General features: G+C 36.1%; 1 long non-coding RNA gene across 1 annotated transcript in view; it reads right to left on the bottom strand.

Moving 5' to 3' along the window:
- LOC130019775 (uncharacterized) overlaps positions 1–16,509 on the bottom strand; it is a 49,087-nt gene extending 32,578 nt beyond the window's left edge. The window contains exon 1 of the long non-coding RNA XR_008791889.1: positions 16,463–16,509. This is a non-coding gene — a long non-coding RNA (uncharacterized LOC130019775). The remainder of the gene's footprint in view (positions 1–16,462) is intronic.
- Between the last annotated feature and the right edge of the window lie 458 nt (positions 16,510–16,967).

Below are 16,967 nucleotides of genomic sequence, written 5' to 3'. Positions count from 1 at the left end.
TTTGCAAACTACTTCACTTGCTATTCCTACTACATGGGACACTATATCTTGGTATATCTACATATAGTTCTCTTTGACCTTCCATTGTCCGCCTACAGATTGGATTGGCTTATTCAAAAAGATAGCTTCTTATCACTTTAAATAAACTAGCATTCCCTTTCTGCATGACACTCTACCCCCTCACTCTTCCCTAATTTTCTTTATAGCACATATCAGCATTTGACATATGTATCCATTAGGGTAACTTTTTCCTCTTTCTAAACATGTTCCTTGTTCATTGCCATCTTCCCAGAATTGTATATACAATACATAGTATATTCTCTGTACATTTTTCTTGGGTAAATAAATGAGCTTCTAGCTTTTTTTTTGTTCAAGATTTATTATTGCAATAGTTATCATAATTTTTTTATCTTAAATATAGTAAATGGCGCATTTGCTTTGGGGAAAGAAGATAACTATATCCAAACACTTGAGCTATTAGACCAAACAAATATAAAATATTCAGAAACAAAAGTGGTACATGAACAACTTATGTAAATAAGAATCAGACTTATATCTGTAATCCCTCAGAACTGGATTTTTTTTCTAAGATAGTCAGTGGCAGGAGGCTGACATTACTGCTAGGAACTCTTCCTAGTTTATGGTATGGTTTAGTACCATATGGGATTTCAACAAATGGTTCTAGAATAACTGAGTATCTGTGTTTAAAAATTAGGATTCTAGATCTCTATACCCCACACCATACATAAATATTAGCCAAAAATGAATCCTGCAACTAAGATTAAAAACTAAAATTATGAAAGTTTTAGAAAAACAACTTAAGAGGAACAAAGAAGAAAACTGACTGGGGGGCCCCACAGCTCCCCGAGAATGCTCCAGGTCCCAAACAGAGCCGATATCACCAGGAGGTCCCAAATGGGGTAGGTGCTGCATCCCACCTTCTCCAGATGGAACCCCGATGACCATGAGCCTGCAAGAGGGCACCAGAACATTCTTTCCAAACTGCACGGCCGCTTATGTGGCCACGCGACATCTCCTTATATACAAAGTGATCAATGGAAAGTAAATCATCCAACGTTTCTCCCTGAAAATTAGACTTAATTCTTTTGCAAACCGCAGCACCCAAAAGGAGAGAGAGAACAGAGGGGAATGCCCTGCCACAGAGGCAGGGTAGGTAGGGGGATAAGGGGTGGGAGGGATACTGGGATCTGTGGTGGTGGGAAATGGGCACTGGTGGAGGGATGGGTATTCGAAATAAATTTTAAAAAAACTTAATAGTAACTCTTTGTGATTTTGGGTTAGGTATATGATTTCTGGACAAAACTTCAAAAGAGTAAGTAATAAAATATTAGGTAATTTTCTCTCAAAATTAGAAAACTAGTACTTAAAAAAATAAAGCATGGAGATATCTACAGAAAGGGAAAATATTTTCAAGTAGCCTATGTATAAAAACATCCAAAATATATAGAGAAGTTTTACAACTTAATAGTATAAAGACAGATAACAGGGTTTTAGATGGGCAAAGGATGTGACTAGACATTTCTCCAAAGAAAATATACAGATGGCCAATAATCTCACTAAGTAATAATCAACAAGTGAGAATGATTAGTCATCAGGGAAAGGCAAATCAAAACCACAATGAGGCATCTCCTCCCACCCACTCGGATGGCTAAAACAAGTGTTGACAATGACACTGGGGAGAAATTGGAATCCACAAATGTTGCTGATGGGGATATGAATTAGTGTAGCTGCTTTGCAAACAGTTTTCAGATTCTCAGAAAGTTGAACATAAAATTACCTGTGACCCAGAAATTCTATAATGAGATAAAAAAAAAAAAACCAAAGATCTGAAAGCTACACAGAATATGTGCACACTGATGTTCATAGTAGTGAGGTATGTGAGGTGCATGGAGAGCCATAAATCCGGGAATAGGACTGGGATGGGAGGGGGTGAACGGAAGGAGGGAGGGAGGGAGGGAGAGAGAGAGAGAGAGAGAGAGAGAGAGAGAGAGAGAGAGAGAGAGAGAGAGAGAGAGAGAGAGAGATTGCATGCTTGTACCTGACTGCCTGGCCATTCTGACCTACTCTCCCTTGATGAAGATGTGCCCAGGAAGATCTTTATGAGTCTGCATGAGCTCCCACACTGCAGAGACTCTGTTCTCCCACCAATCACTCTCAAAAGTCCACAGCTGCAGCAAAGACCCTCTTGATCTGCACAATGTGGGAACTGGTCTCTGGTTGGAGAGCCATGGTTGTCAGATTGAGGCACAGTTATGCTCTTTAGTTCTGTTGTTCTCAAAGACAAGAATTTCAGGAAAAGAAAGTGAAGCAAAGTCATGTTATATATAGGAGATAGGAAAGAGAAGAAACCCATAAAAAAGAGAGAAACTGCACCCCAAGTTGGGATGCGGGCAATCTCCAAATGGAGCCTCTGTCTATGCTTGCTGCTTCCTTTATAAAACTGGTTTTAGGGGTATTTTTCCAAACTGCAATGACTCGTGTAGATAACAATTGTAGCTAGTTCCTTGTCAAAGCAAAATGTTTTATGTTCAAGTGGCCTCTTCAATTCAACTTTATTAGAGTAATTTGTTCCTGCTGAGGCAGTTTGTCTCTCAGGAACCCAGTCTGCCCGGTTAGGTCTGAAGATACACAGTTCCATCAGATCTTTGTTCCTGGAAAATGGTCCAATGATGGGTTTGGAAAATAAGAGCTAAGACTTTGAGCTGGCACTCCCCGTATAAAACTGGGGGCTGGTGGTGTGAACTTTCCAGATAACACTTATTTTTATGACTTAAAAAATTCCTTTGCTATGGGAATCCCTACTACCTATTACAGCAGTATTACGTATATTAGACAAAAATTGAGAACAACCAAAATGCCTATCAACTGATGAATGCATAAATAATGGTGACACATTCCTACAATGGTATATTATTTACTAATTTAAAAAGTGATGAAGTATTGCCACAAAGTACAACATGGATGAACTTTGAAAACAAAGTCGCAGAAATTCACATATTATTTAACTCTACACATGAAAATCCTAGATAAAGGAAATCTATAAATCTAGAAAATTTACTGTTAGTGCTAGGCTCGGGTAGATGGGATAGGAATGGCAACTGACTGCTGATGTGTACAGGGCTTTTATTTTGCTAGGGGGCAGGGTTGACGGTTGGATAAGGTGGTACAGAGAGAAAAATGCAGAAATTCAGGCAAGAGAGGTCCTTAGCAATGAGTTTGGGGAAATAAAACCAAAATAGTATCTAAAAAAATATTAGACCATTTGCCATTCCCAAAGCTAAAAGGTTGATTCCCATTTGGAGATGAGGGAACTAAGGTCACGTTAGGCTGAATGCCAGGGAACTGGAGGCTTGGCAGACTGGAGTGGTTGGGTTCGATTTCTGATATTGCACAGTTCCTCTTCACTAATGGAAGTGAACTGCCCCCACAGCAGTGAGCCAGGAATAGACCCTGGTATCACTGGGCACAGGCCAAAAACAAAAACTAAAAGGGATAAAGAGCTGAATAAAAAGCTCAGTGGATTAGGTGCAGGCTTTGTCTCTGAGAAACCAGTGCTCCACCCCAGGTACCCCCACGTGCTACTGAGAACCTGAGCACTGCCGAATCTGACCCAAAATCATACTATCCCTATATGCCCCCTCCCCAGTTTAATAAGTAGAATTCGCAGTCAGATAACAAAATATCACCATTGGTACACTGACATTTCTACATAATGAATATACAAAGTAGTAGGAATCTCTCTCCTGATGAACAGACACCATACAAAGACAGAAGAATTCTTGGCTGAAATGCTAGTTCTAGGTAAGGGCAGAGTAAGAGACTGGGGTTTAAGAGGTATTCAAAAATAAATTTGCTCAAATGTTCTCTTCAACTTGTTGCTTCAGACCTTGAAATATCTTTTACAGGTTATCCTGTTAACTAAGTCATGAAAAATCATTTCAACAGAAAACAGTATAGTGGAAATGCATAGAAAGTAATTTATTAACACTCATAAGAATTAGCTTATATACTTAGGCATTTAAGTTAGTCCATAAAATATCAAAAATGTTAGTTACAAGTCAAGGAAAATAAAAGAGATTTGATCCTGGAGCACTACACCAAACACTGATATTTAAACTTTTTAAAAAGGTTGTAACATTGTAACATTATATAGTTCACTTGTGTGTGTATAATACACTAAATTGACCTCTAAGCCCTGATTTAGATGTAAAATCTTAGGAATCACGGTATCACAGTATCACGGTCCTCCCGTTGTTCATCGATTTGCTCGAGCGGGCCCAGTAACGTCTCCGCCATGAGACTTGTTGTTACTGTGTTTGGCATATCAAGTACGTCGCGGGGAGCTTGCCAGGCTCTGCTGTGCGGGCGAGATACTCTCGGTAGCTTGCCGGGCTCTCCAAGAGGGGCGGAGGAATCGAACTCGGGTCGGCCATGTTGGCCGCTTGTAAGGCAAACGCCCTACCGCTGTGCTATAGACACAAAATATAGGATTCCACTGAAGACTAATTTTTTGTACTGTGCTCAGGGCTTTCTCCTGGCTCTGTGTTCAGGGATATGGAAGCTCCAGGACCATGCGTACTGAATCTGGGTGGTGTGCATGCAATTCAATTGCATTACATGCTGTACTATCTTTCTAGTCCCAAGACTAGCTCTTTTGCATTATTATAATTTATCATCTTGCCTTTTGCGCTAGTGTATAAATTCCGTGGGCGGCCAGGGGGAGGCCCCGATGGCTCTTCCCTTAGCCACCCTCATTCAGGGTAGGCCCTGGGTCGCTCCTCCAGCCAGGACAGCCCAGGCCATGGGGCAGATGGTGGAGGAAACGAGGGCCAAGTCGGTTGATTGATCAGTTGCCACTTATCCCATTCTTCCCGTGCGCCTGCCCCAGTCTCTCTGAGTCTCCCATTCTAGTCTCATACTGCCCCTCATTCCCATCTCTCCCCTCATTCTGTCTCTCCTGCTCATCTCTCCGTGCTCCTTCTCGCAGCCTGGGCTCTCTCTCTCTCCTTGAGCCTACTCCTGTGTTCTTCTACATTCTTCTCTCTTTTGTTCCCCTTGCTAGTCTCTCTGTACTCAATCATGCTGCCCTGCGCTCTCTCCTTTCTCTCTACAGCTCCACCAGCTCTCTACCTCTCCAACTCCCTTGTCTCTCCAACTCCTAAGCAGTCTGAGCCCACTGCCCCCATTCAGGTAGCTAAATCAACATAAGAAAGCCCTTCCTGAGAGCCCACCATGTTCAAAGGAAACACCACCTAGGATATTCCAAAGCCTTCCTGACTGCCCAAGGGCAAAATACCTCTTAAGGTGTTTTTCTCCTTTCCTCAGTCCAATAGCTCTATCAACACCTTAATACTAGTTATTTTTGTATGGACACAATAAGAGATACATTGAGACTTGTAGGGCAGCTCTCCTGGGAACATCTTGCCACAGACTCAGACTACAGAGCTCAGCCCAGATTAATCATTCCTAACCCTAGCAGGGTCAAAATCTAGTTATTGCTTTTTGGATCATGACAACATTTGTCCATGACCAAGCTCCTAACTTATACTTAAGCATTATGGCACATTGGCCAGTCCCATCTAGATGCCATGGTAGCACATAGCTTACCGATTGCCCTGGTTCCATCCAATCCCTTGTCGGAACTCTGATTTGGGGGAGGCTAGGAAGTAAAGGCAGCTGAGGCTTAGGTGAGAGAACAGAAGCCCAGGAGGAAAATATCACTGAGAGTCATGTTACAAAAGCATAGCATATACTGTCTTCTTGTATCCACACAAAAAAAGGCATTGTTCTGAATAAACTATACAAAGAACTTAAGGAGAAGAGAAAAACTATATTTACAAGCAACAGAGCACAAAGAAAGAAGTTACAAATAAACACAGAGGAACAGAGCACTGTGATGGGAGCAACCCAATAACCCTAAACTACCTGAGGCTATGCAGGAAGGACAAAACAGTGTTATCCTACAAGCTAGTAAATCTATTCTGATCATATAGGCTATGTTTACATTACATTATTCTCTTATTCATTAAATTTCAGTTAAGCAAGTAGTAAAACTGGAATTATAATTTATAATCTTAGTGATAATACACTGAAGTCTTTTGAAGATAGGGTACATCATGATCAGGTATTTTAGAAATATTCTGGAAGCAGCATAAAGAATATGTGGTTCCAAAAATGAAAGTAGGGAGATAGTGTGGGAACCAGTAACCTGATAAAATTATATTAAATATTACATCAAAGTGAAACTATCTGAACTATGATGGATGCTGAAAAAAGCCAGCATAAGGACTTACCTTATCTAAAGCAGTTTTGTGTCATCTGCCACAAATAATTTCTCCATGAAGTCTCTAGCTGGAGAACACCAGGAATGGTACATTTCAAAAAGGAAAATAGATATATTTTAAGTAATTCACTCCTGAACCTGCCCCACTCTGAAGGCCTAAACTCATATCCTTTTTCTTTAGGCTGGCTACCTGTGAGCACTCCTAATGAAAAAGATATCTAAGGTTCTATTTCATGGCATTTGCCATTCTGGGCTCCGCTGTAATTCTCTCATTTCCTAAGATATATACACCAGTCTTTAACCTCACTGCTGGATGTGACTATGCTTTAGGGAAATAAATGAAATGAAAACACATGAGCTACAATTCATGCAAAATGGATAGAAGAGTATAGTTACAAGTGGACGGATGTGAAAGAGAATAATAGGAACTGAGATCAGAGATGGTGGGAAGGACAAATGCAGTATTCACCACATCCACTAGGAAGTGGGCAGGGGCTGGGAGTGGCAGCAAGGGAAACTAAAAATTTATATTTCATTCTATATGTGAATCCTGGCGTGGGGAGAGTATGGGGGCATTCTAACTCAATTATAGTGAGGCAAAACTGTTCCAGCAAACTAGACAACTAAGTCCACCAAGGCACCTGATCTATGAGTAAATGCAAACGCTTTAGGATTTTTTTTTTTTTTTTGCTTTTTGGGTCACACCTTGCAATGCGTAGGGGTTATTCCTGGCTCTCTACTCAGGAATTACTCCTGCTGGTGCTCAGAGGACCAGATGGGATGATTGCAATCAAACCTGGGTCGGTCGCTTGCAAATGCCCTACCCGCTGTGCTGTTGCTCCAGCCCTAGGATATTTTTTGAAAGGCTAATTTAAAAAATTTTCTCATTGGTTATCACTATGCAAAATGATAGTACTCGTCTTTTTCTGAATGTAGGTGACTTTGGATATATATGGAGTGGATTACAGTACTTAAGCTTTTTAAAAAGCTGCTATTGGCAGGACACATACAATGTACAGTTAGGTGAGTGTTAGAACACAACATGATATTGTATAAAATAGAAAATAATATTGGACATTTTTATGGTATTAACCCACTCCCAGAATGCAGGGGTCCCCAGATCCACTGACAGCAATGTTTGTTCTGGCAATGTCAGGGGCCACTAGGGTCACTAGGGCCACACAGTGTGAGTGGGGCCATCTTGGGTCAAGGATCAATCAATTACAAGACTTCATGTATGCCAGGCCTGTACTGTACCACTTCACTACCAACCTATCACCCTTTGTACCACTAAGCTCCTGTAGCCTTGGATATTTTTTATTAATCTCATGACAGTGTTTCAGAAAGGTACAGGTTTTTCTTAATTAAGATACCTGAAATATTAAGGTGTCCAAATTACAATATAGAACTTGGTGTCTTCTCCCTGTAATATCTGCTAAATCAGTGAAATGTATTTTGATAAAAAATAATAGAATACCGTAAGAAATTTTAAGTCTCCTTTCTTTTTGTTTTAATTGCTCTTCAGAGAGGCTTTCCTTGAAAACAAAAAAATTTAGAAGAGAATGGCATTGCTAAAATTATCCTCATGGGTTCATCTTTTGAAAAAAAGATGCCCTTCCTTTCTGAGTATCATAAGCCTCTAGAGACATTACTATATTTATCACATTCCTGTCTCTATTTGTAGCTACCATACGAAGGCTAATTAAAAATTAAATTGCTTTTGGGGGTCAGAGAGATAGTACAGCAGGTTAGTCAATCCACATTTAGTCCCGAGCATTCCATATGGTACCCTTAGCTCACCAGGAGTAATTTCTGAGTGCAGAGCCAGGTGTAATCCCGGAATATGCTGTGTATGACCCAAAAGCTAAATAAATAAATATAAATAATAAAATTAAATAGCTTCTCTCTATATAAAGATCAATTTAATCTGTAGTATGTTATTAATTTTGAAACAATATCTAAATAGGTTATACCATGGAAAATCTGAAAAAAGAGATTTTGTTGTTGTTTTTAGTTAAAAGTTGTGGATGCTTGATTTAAATATTCTCTTAATTTGTATATTCAACCAATAATTACTATTATTGCTATTACTATAAGATAATATTATAATATTGCTTTCTAACACTCAACTTTTACCTAACTTGTACATTTTATATTTAATGAAGATAAGACACACACACACACACCGTCCTCCGTTGTTCATCGATTTGCTCGAGCGGGTTCAGTAACGTCTCCATTTTGAGACTTATTGTTACTGTGTTCGATTTCTCCGGCCCTCTCAGAGAACCCGGCAAGCTACCAAGAGAATCTCGCCTATGTGGTAATGAAGATAATAGCTCTATAAATACTATTACATTATTTTGGCTGATAATTTGGGTATTTTAATTTTACATATACCAGATTTTTCAAATTCCATAAAAAATTTAAATTAATTTGTTCTCGTTGTAATGATGGAGAAATCTAAGCATAGCCCACCAATTGGCCACTGATTCTTTGCTATTTTCTTTTCATGCACAATTATTTCATTTGTTAGTAATTTGCCCAATGGTGTCACTGGAGCAACCTGACCTTCTGCAACCTGACCTTCCATAACCTAACATAGTAAGCAGATATAATTCAAATATTTATTTGTCAATTATGATTTATAAAATATTTAACTTATCACCAAGGCTAGTTCTGGAAGCATATAAGAACATTAGCTTTTATATCTCTTATGTGGAACACTTTGGAATAATTTAGTCAACTTTTCCCATATATCTTGTAAGTGAAAATCACTATCTCAAGGATGTTTAGCAGTATATTTGAACAAATAGAGCAAGACTAGGAAGTATATGAAATGCTTTTGTTTTTAGAAATCAGATTCATAAAATCAAACATTTTATATTAGCTCCTTTTCCTATTCCCAGTCTATTAATTAAACTATCTAATCAAAACTGGGCATTTTATTATACTATTATTGGATCTTTCTGATAGTTTTTAATATTCCCAATACTTCTGTTTTTTGAGGAACTCTCAAGAATCACAATAGAATGTTTAACAACTTAATATTCTCCCCCTTTCCCTTTCCTCAAAGTGGAAGATAAGGAGTTGGTCTATTAGAGAAAAGTTCTAGTTGTTTGTATGTATGAAATAAAGCCATTAAAAAGAAGTATTTATGGCTGGAGCTAAAGTAAATCTTTAGTACATCAAGTAAGGAAATCCTGGTTCAATGCCTCGTGCTGTATATGGTGCCCAGGAGTAAGCTCTGACTACTGTTGAGTGTACCCAAGCCATCCTTCCTCCTAATCACTTGAAATGGATCATAAGAAAAATAAAAGATGTTAGCTTAGAGTTGTTCACTGTTTTGTCTTCAAATATATAGATTCTTCATATAATTAACGTGCCTAATAAAGTTTTGAGTCAACAACCATTTGCAGTATTTCTGGGAGTGGGAGAATTGAGAAAAAATTCCTATCATGTTTCCCTCCCACTGTCTTTTCTTCCAGATAAAGGTCACAGAATTGTTTCAATTTTGCTTTATGATAGATTGGGTTATAGGTTGTTAGAACTAAAAGAGACAGTAATCTAAAGTCTGAGTCATTTTCTTTTATGCAGAAAAATAAATTCAGTTTTAGAGAACTTAACTGACTTGTTCAAGGTCACATTACTAAATATAAGGGGACCAGAGAAAAGAATATAAGGCAAGAAAGTGTTTTCTCTGTTAACTGTTTTTTGTTGTTGTTAGTGAAGTCAGCCTTATATAAAAATAAGTCCATTAAGCTAGATTAAAATACTTGTATTTCTCAATGTCAGAGGACAAGGAAAAATAGCTAGGAAATAGCAATGAAAAAAGAAATGGTCCACATTACAATTGAGACACTGAATATATATATATATAGATATAGATATATAAATACTCACATATCTATATATATACATATATACATACGCATACATACACACACACACACACACACATATATATATATATATATATACATACATATATTTCTGCTTTGGTTTCTAAACCTCTGGGATCACGTTTATGATCTTGGTAACCAAAAAGAATCTTGTTCCTGGAATGCTTGTAAAGACCTGAATTAGTCATAAGCTTCTTAGGAAAGAATTCATCCTTTGTTTAGTTCTTGATCAGAAAGGCAAGCAAGCCTCTTGTATTGTTATAGGCCTAGTCATACTGAAATCATTGATGTAACAAATCCCTTGGAAACCTTGATTAAAAACCCTTCTATTTTAAATGATTTTAGTATGGATGAGATGATCTCATGCTGTCTCCATATGCTATCACTCTTTCCCTACAGACGCCAATACAATAAACCTGATAAGCCTTTTAAGGGAATTAAAGAAGCTAGCTATGATAGAAGTTCTAACTTTAGGCTTCTTAAACTGGACACAACTATAGAAAGTTTACTCCAAAATATTACCAGAACTATATTACAGAAGTTTTAAAGGATGACACAAATGCCAATATTTAGGACAAAATAACTCCAGCAGAACCATTGGCATTGAAGCAAGAATTTGGACCATTTGCTAACTTATATGATAATTTGTTGTCTATAGATAAAGGATAAAATTCCTTTCAAACTTACTTTCACAGATAGAGACTAATGAAAGTTCTCTTCAATTCTTTAAGAGGTTTCCACTTTGCTAAAAGTTAAGCACTCTACCTTTATTCCAGTAGTACCTAGGAACTAATTCATATTATGTTACTTTTATTTTACATCATATTAAAAAACATTCAAAATAATAATTGGCATCTTCTTGACATTCCAGAAGCATATTTGAAATTAGAGATTCAAAAAAAGCTAAATATGGTGTAGGAAATTACAGAAGTGTTTGACTTTCATCCAAAAGATTCTAACAGTTTACCCAGAGGAAAAATTCACTCCACCCCACAAGTATCATAAGGTTTTGTACCAAAGAATGCAAAATATTTTAATTGGATGGCAAAATACCTAGCAGGTGGCAAAATATTTTGTACTTGAAATCTGAGTATCTTTTTTATTTCTATACTTGACCATTTTGTGAAAATGGAATGAGAAGAAACAAAAATGTCAAAAATCTTTTCTATGGAATAGAATTTGTTCTATTTGAAACTGGTTTTTCTGGTCTTTGATGATAGCAAATAGTAACTCTTTGCTCAAATTCTTTATTGTCTGATCTTTCTTTATGCTTTCTGGCCCCCATTGAAATACTATGAACAGCCCTCAGGCATATTCTTATGAATCAACATGATATTTGATACCACTTTCCCTTCCTCTTTTCAGATATGACTCATCACTCTTGGTGTAATCCCCAAGGACCAGAAGCTCTACTTTAAAGTAAGGAAACAAAAGAAGCACCTTCAATTCAAGCTGGCTTACTAGAGAACTCTAATGGTTATTATTCACTAACTTCTTAAATAAACATTTTAACCTGAGCACTACAAGAGTCCTCTCTTCAACTTTCCCTGGGGAAACTAATGTAGAAAAGGTGAAGAGGTAACCTCTCTGGTAAGTCTTAGACTTGAAGTTTATCAACAGTTCTACTTAACCACATCTCTAGGATGCTATTGGGTTTTCGCTTTGGGAGCATCAAACTTTTTTGTTTGGGATTTTGGACATCTTCCCTCCAGATCCTTCTGATAATGCATACAAAAAGTAACAGAGCTGAGCTATTCCTCAAGCCTTTCTAATTTAAAACTTGACCCCTTTTCTGCTGTGTGATAACTACTACCCTGTTCCCAGTCTTTCTGAGACTGAAAAAGTAGTGTGGAGCTCAATTTGATACAGAAATCTTAAATCTAGACAATCCCATGGCTTTTCAAACAATATTTAAATAAGAAGTATAAAACGTGACATACAAAGTAAAATTCTACTTAGTTTTTAACATGAAAATTAAATGAAAAGTTCAAATTCCTTTACTTTTCAAAATCCTAGAAATATCTAGTCCTAAGAGGAATGTTTCTTGGTTTAGAAGAAAATAGTTGAAGTTAAGCATAATCCCTTTTATGTTCCTTTAAAAAAAGTTTTTCTTTTTTTTTCAATGGACTGACAAAGTTGATACACTGTTAGACAAATTGTTTCAGCAGATGTTTCTTTTCTGAAGAAAAGAAGAGCCCAAATTTGCAACCTAGAATCTGCAAACTCAGAAGCTTAAATACTTTTAACTTGAAGAGCACCATGTGGTATGAATTAAATGTAAATATTAAAATATAATTTCTATTAGTTAAGTAAGTGGTTACATTTTACTATTAGTTCACAGAATGCTGATAACTGTTATAATATGAGGATGCAATAGTTATAGCTCATCAAAGCTTCTCAAACTTCTTTAATTTTGTTTTTTTAATCATTGTCAATAACAGCGTGGAAGAATATTAATGATCATTATTATAACAGTTAAAGAGTATTTATGATGTAGGAGACACAACTATCCTATGCAGTGAAGACTCTTAAAAAGCTCATTTTAAAAATAGCTCAGAAAGTTTAAGTTACTTACCTAAGTGACAAACCAAAAATAAAGGAGCAGGTAATACATACATTTAGGTTTTACAGACCATCTACTATGTAGTAGTTACTCTACTGTGCAGGGCAAAACAGTCTAATGTAATATGTAAATTAGTGAGCATGGCTTGTTACCCCCAAAAAACTATATTTGTGAAATCTGAAATTCAAGGGCTGGAGCGATAGCACAGCGGTAGGGCGTTTGCCTTGCACGCAGCCAACACTGCCAACCCGAGTTCGGTTCCTCCGCCCCTCTCGGAGAGCCCGGCAAGCTACCAAGAGTATCTCGCCTACAGGGCAGAGCCTGGCAAGCTACCCATGATGTATTCGATATGCCAAACACAGTAACAACAAAGTCTCCAATGGAGATGTTACTGGGCCCGCTCGAGCAAATCGATGAACAACGGGAGGACAGTGACAGTGAAATTCAAGTTTGATATAATTTTCATCTGTCACAAAGGATTATCCTTAGACTTTTTTCAACTATTTAAATATATGAAAATAATTTATATGTCATAGACTATACAAAGACATGTAGCAGTCTGGAGATAGCCCACAGACTAGCTTGTTGACTCCCATTCAAAGAACTCTTATTATTAAGTTATGCCAGACACTTTATCAGATAAAATTTTGTTTGGGGAAATATGATGTTCTTTACATATTCAGTTGAGTCATACAAAATTTCCAATATTAGGCTGTCTGACCCATAAAAGTGGTAATTTTATATGATTCAATATAATATTTATAAATATCTGTTCCCTGAAATAGTAACACATTTTATTAGTGCTATGAAAGCATACTAGTAACCAGGGGAACATTATTTAAGCAATTTAAGCATCAGATGTGACACATCAGATGATTTTTAAGATTCATGTAAAATCTTTTCTGTGAAAGGAATTATCCTAGCCTAGGATTACAATTACAAAAAAGATCACAAATCATTGCTTAAGTTCCTTATGACAGGTACTAAACTGCAGTAATTTATTTAACTTCCATGATGGCATGAAGAGACAAGTATTTTTATCCAGTTCAAAGTTAAGGCATTATAGGTTCTTAGAGATTGTAAACCTCCAAACTTCAGAACAAAGATAAAACCAGAAGAAACAATGAAAGACTACTCATTTTACTCACACAGCAAGGAAACTTCTGCAATCTATCAACACCACTAAGATTTTATTAGTATCAGGATGTTTTGGAATTCCACAAAATATATTCTCACAATTTTAAAACATGTTTATAGCCACAATTATATTGTTTGCTTCAAAAAGTTTTATATTGATAAGAAAGTGTTTTCTATTGATAAACCCTTACCTCATAAGATATCTATTTCTAAATAGAAGCTAAGAGGGATGAAGGAATCATGCTAAGCACAATTTTTATGAGTTAAATGATTTAAAGCATCAAGCCTTCCTTCTATTACCCATTTGGACTTATTAATAGAGTATGTAACTCTGCATATACCAACATTTTACATATATCAAGAAAATGAGCATTTGGAAAGGAGACGATAAAAATAAATAAAAATTTAACATGGAATTTTTAATTATAAGACTTTGCTTCATTTATGCTTCTCATTCTTAACCTAAAAATAAATTAATACCCTCATAAATGGCTCTTAGGAAAAACTATAAATATATAAGGAATTATAATTAATTCATCAGAGAGAGAAATATCTACAGTGGGAAAGAATTATTCTGAGTTAAAGTTACTCTAGAAAGAGGCATTATTGCTTTCTTTTTCCTTTCTTTTTATCATTTATCTTTTATTTCCTTTTATTATTTTTATCTGGGATAGCAATAAAAATAGATAGAAGATATGAATGAACACTCTTCTCTCATAATTTTCCATATTTACTTTTATATCTTTTCCCCTTGTATACCATATTGATTATTCTTAGTAACAGTGTGTAAGAACGACTGGACAATCTTATTAGATCACGATTCCTAGACTTTAAATAGATGGTTTCCAAAAAGTTCAATGAAAAAAATAGATATGATCCTATGGGCCAATATTTAAAATAAAAAGAGTTTCAGATTATCCTGAAAATAAGAATGTTAACAGGTAATGATATAGCTAGCCACAGTGGCATATATGAGGCATGCAAAGCAGTAATTCTCATTCTTTGCTGTAATGAGTGGCCTGTATATTGTAGGATATTTAGTAGCATGCTGTGTGGTATTTACAAGATGCTAAGATTACCTCCCACCTCTCTCCTGTGGCAATCACAGAATCTTTTCTAACACTATTAAATTGGGAACAATTAATAATAGGAAGAGAATAGAGATAGCATTCTCAGGTTTTAGAAACACTTTTTTAGATTAGGCAATGTGAAAAAAGGAATTTTAGCAGTTCCAAAATCATAATATTGCAGTTGAGAAGTTAAAAATGTTTTCTAATTTTTAAAATATATGCCAATTGAAGAAAGAAAATAAAAATTTGACATGTTAAAAGTAAAATGTATGGATATAGCACATCCTGTTCAATAATCACTTCATTAACACTATTCTAACAATTTTCTTTCAGAATATTGATTCACTCATTTAATACCCAAATTATTTTATCAGGTATAGATGTGTTATAGTGATTCCCCGCTACTCCCTGAAACAACTAGGGTTCATATTATAAGGTCTTAATTATACCCATGTGTCTTCTAGCTGAAAGAAAATTTGCCTAATGAGACAACAATTTGATCTGACTTGTATCTATCTCAATGATCATAATTTAAAGGAAATATATTTGTAGGAAAACCAGAGTTATGCAAGAAAAGAAATAAAATATGACATTTAAAGAAAGGATCAACAACATCACAGAACTAGGTTCCTTTGCAAAGTTGGCAGCACATATTTTCAGTATATAGATTGTAACCTGCATGACCTTCTAAGTGTGGATTCACTGGACCAGAGGGTTCCATCTAAGACTATAAAAGAAAGCCCTGAAACTTTCTTTTGTGTGGGAGAGTGATTGAACTTAAATAGCAACTCGTTTTCCTTTGAGTGGGAGAATGATTGACTTAAGCAATGACTCAGTTTCCTTTTTAAGCACTTTACATTAACAGCAACAGTGAATATTCCACTGAAGAACCTGAAAACAACTTTGGATGCTACTTTTCTTCATAAGGTAAAAGCCAACTTTTTATTTGTATCACACCTGTTAGTAAGCTACATTGAATACAAAACCCTAGTTTTGTCATTATCTTTCAAATAAATTCCTGAAGAAAATATCTGACAGAGAAGATATAGAAATTAGAGGTGTTTTTTTTTAAAGAGACAACCAAGTTATACATAAAATAAACAAGTCTTCCTTTCAAAATTAACAAATAAATGTAAAGTCCCATTTATCTATCGAAACTTGTCAAACAAGGTTTCTCCAAATAGAAATGATGATATTCACTTCCATAGAAATAATTTGGCTACTTCAGCTCCAAGCTTTTAGGTGTATGTATATTTACCACTCAGAAATCAAGGAGAAAAAAATAGCGAGAGCCTAACTCTCAGACACCAATTATTTTTAGTTCTCCTCACAGAATATTCAGCAGGAAAAAAATAAGTTTAGCATAATTTTACATAAAACCAAGCAAGTAAAATCATCACTTTAGATCCACTCCCTCAACATAAAAACATTGAAGTGATTTAAGGAAAGGTAATCAGAAGAAAGCAGCATTTTCAAATCCAAATCTTACCTGGTAAATTGAAATGGAACAACTCTCCTAAAAGTCTTTTGAGTTACACTCCTGTCCTCCAGGGAGAAAGAAATCACAGCAGCCTATACTCTTAAACTCTAAAAGAAAAATCAGGAAGCTTGATCTGTGCACATAATGACCTGCATAATGTAAGAAAGCGCTGTTTCTTGGCAACAAGAAAACAATCCTTTTCAATTAACTCACAGCAATTGGCCCACATTTGTTCTTACCCACAGAGTAAAGAACATGTTTTAAGATCCCAGAGAGTGTGGAAATGACTAACCAAGGAAGTTAAATCAGTTCATTCATTTTGAAAACATTGAATTAATAGACTGCCTATTCTAATTTCTGAACCCCTTTCTGAGTAGTCTTATTGACATAGCTGTCTTAATTCCTTACTACATATTATTTACTGTAACTCCAACTATTGCATCTGTTGTTGCAAAAACAGTGAAAAGGTGAAAGACAGTTTTAGCAAACCAGTGATTTTAATGTTATCCTAGTT

The sequence above is a fragment of the Sorex fumeus genome, unplaced genomic scaffold (genome assembly GCF_029834395.1).
Source record: "Sorex fumeus unplaced genomic scaffold, SorFum_2.1 ptg000009l, whole genome shotgun sequence".
Taxonomy (NCBI): domain Eukaryota; kingdom Metazoa; phylum Chordata; class Mammalia; order Eulipotyphla; family Soricidae; genus Sorex; species Sorex fumeus.
Note: the sequence above shows the minus strand (reverse complement) of the source record. Positions and strands in the feature narration are given on the sequence as shown.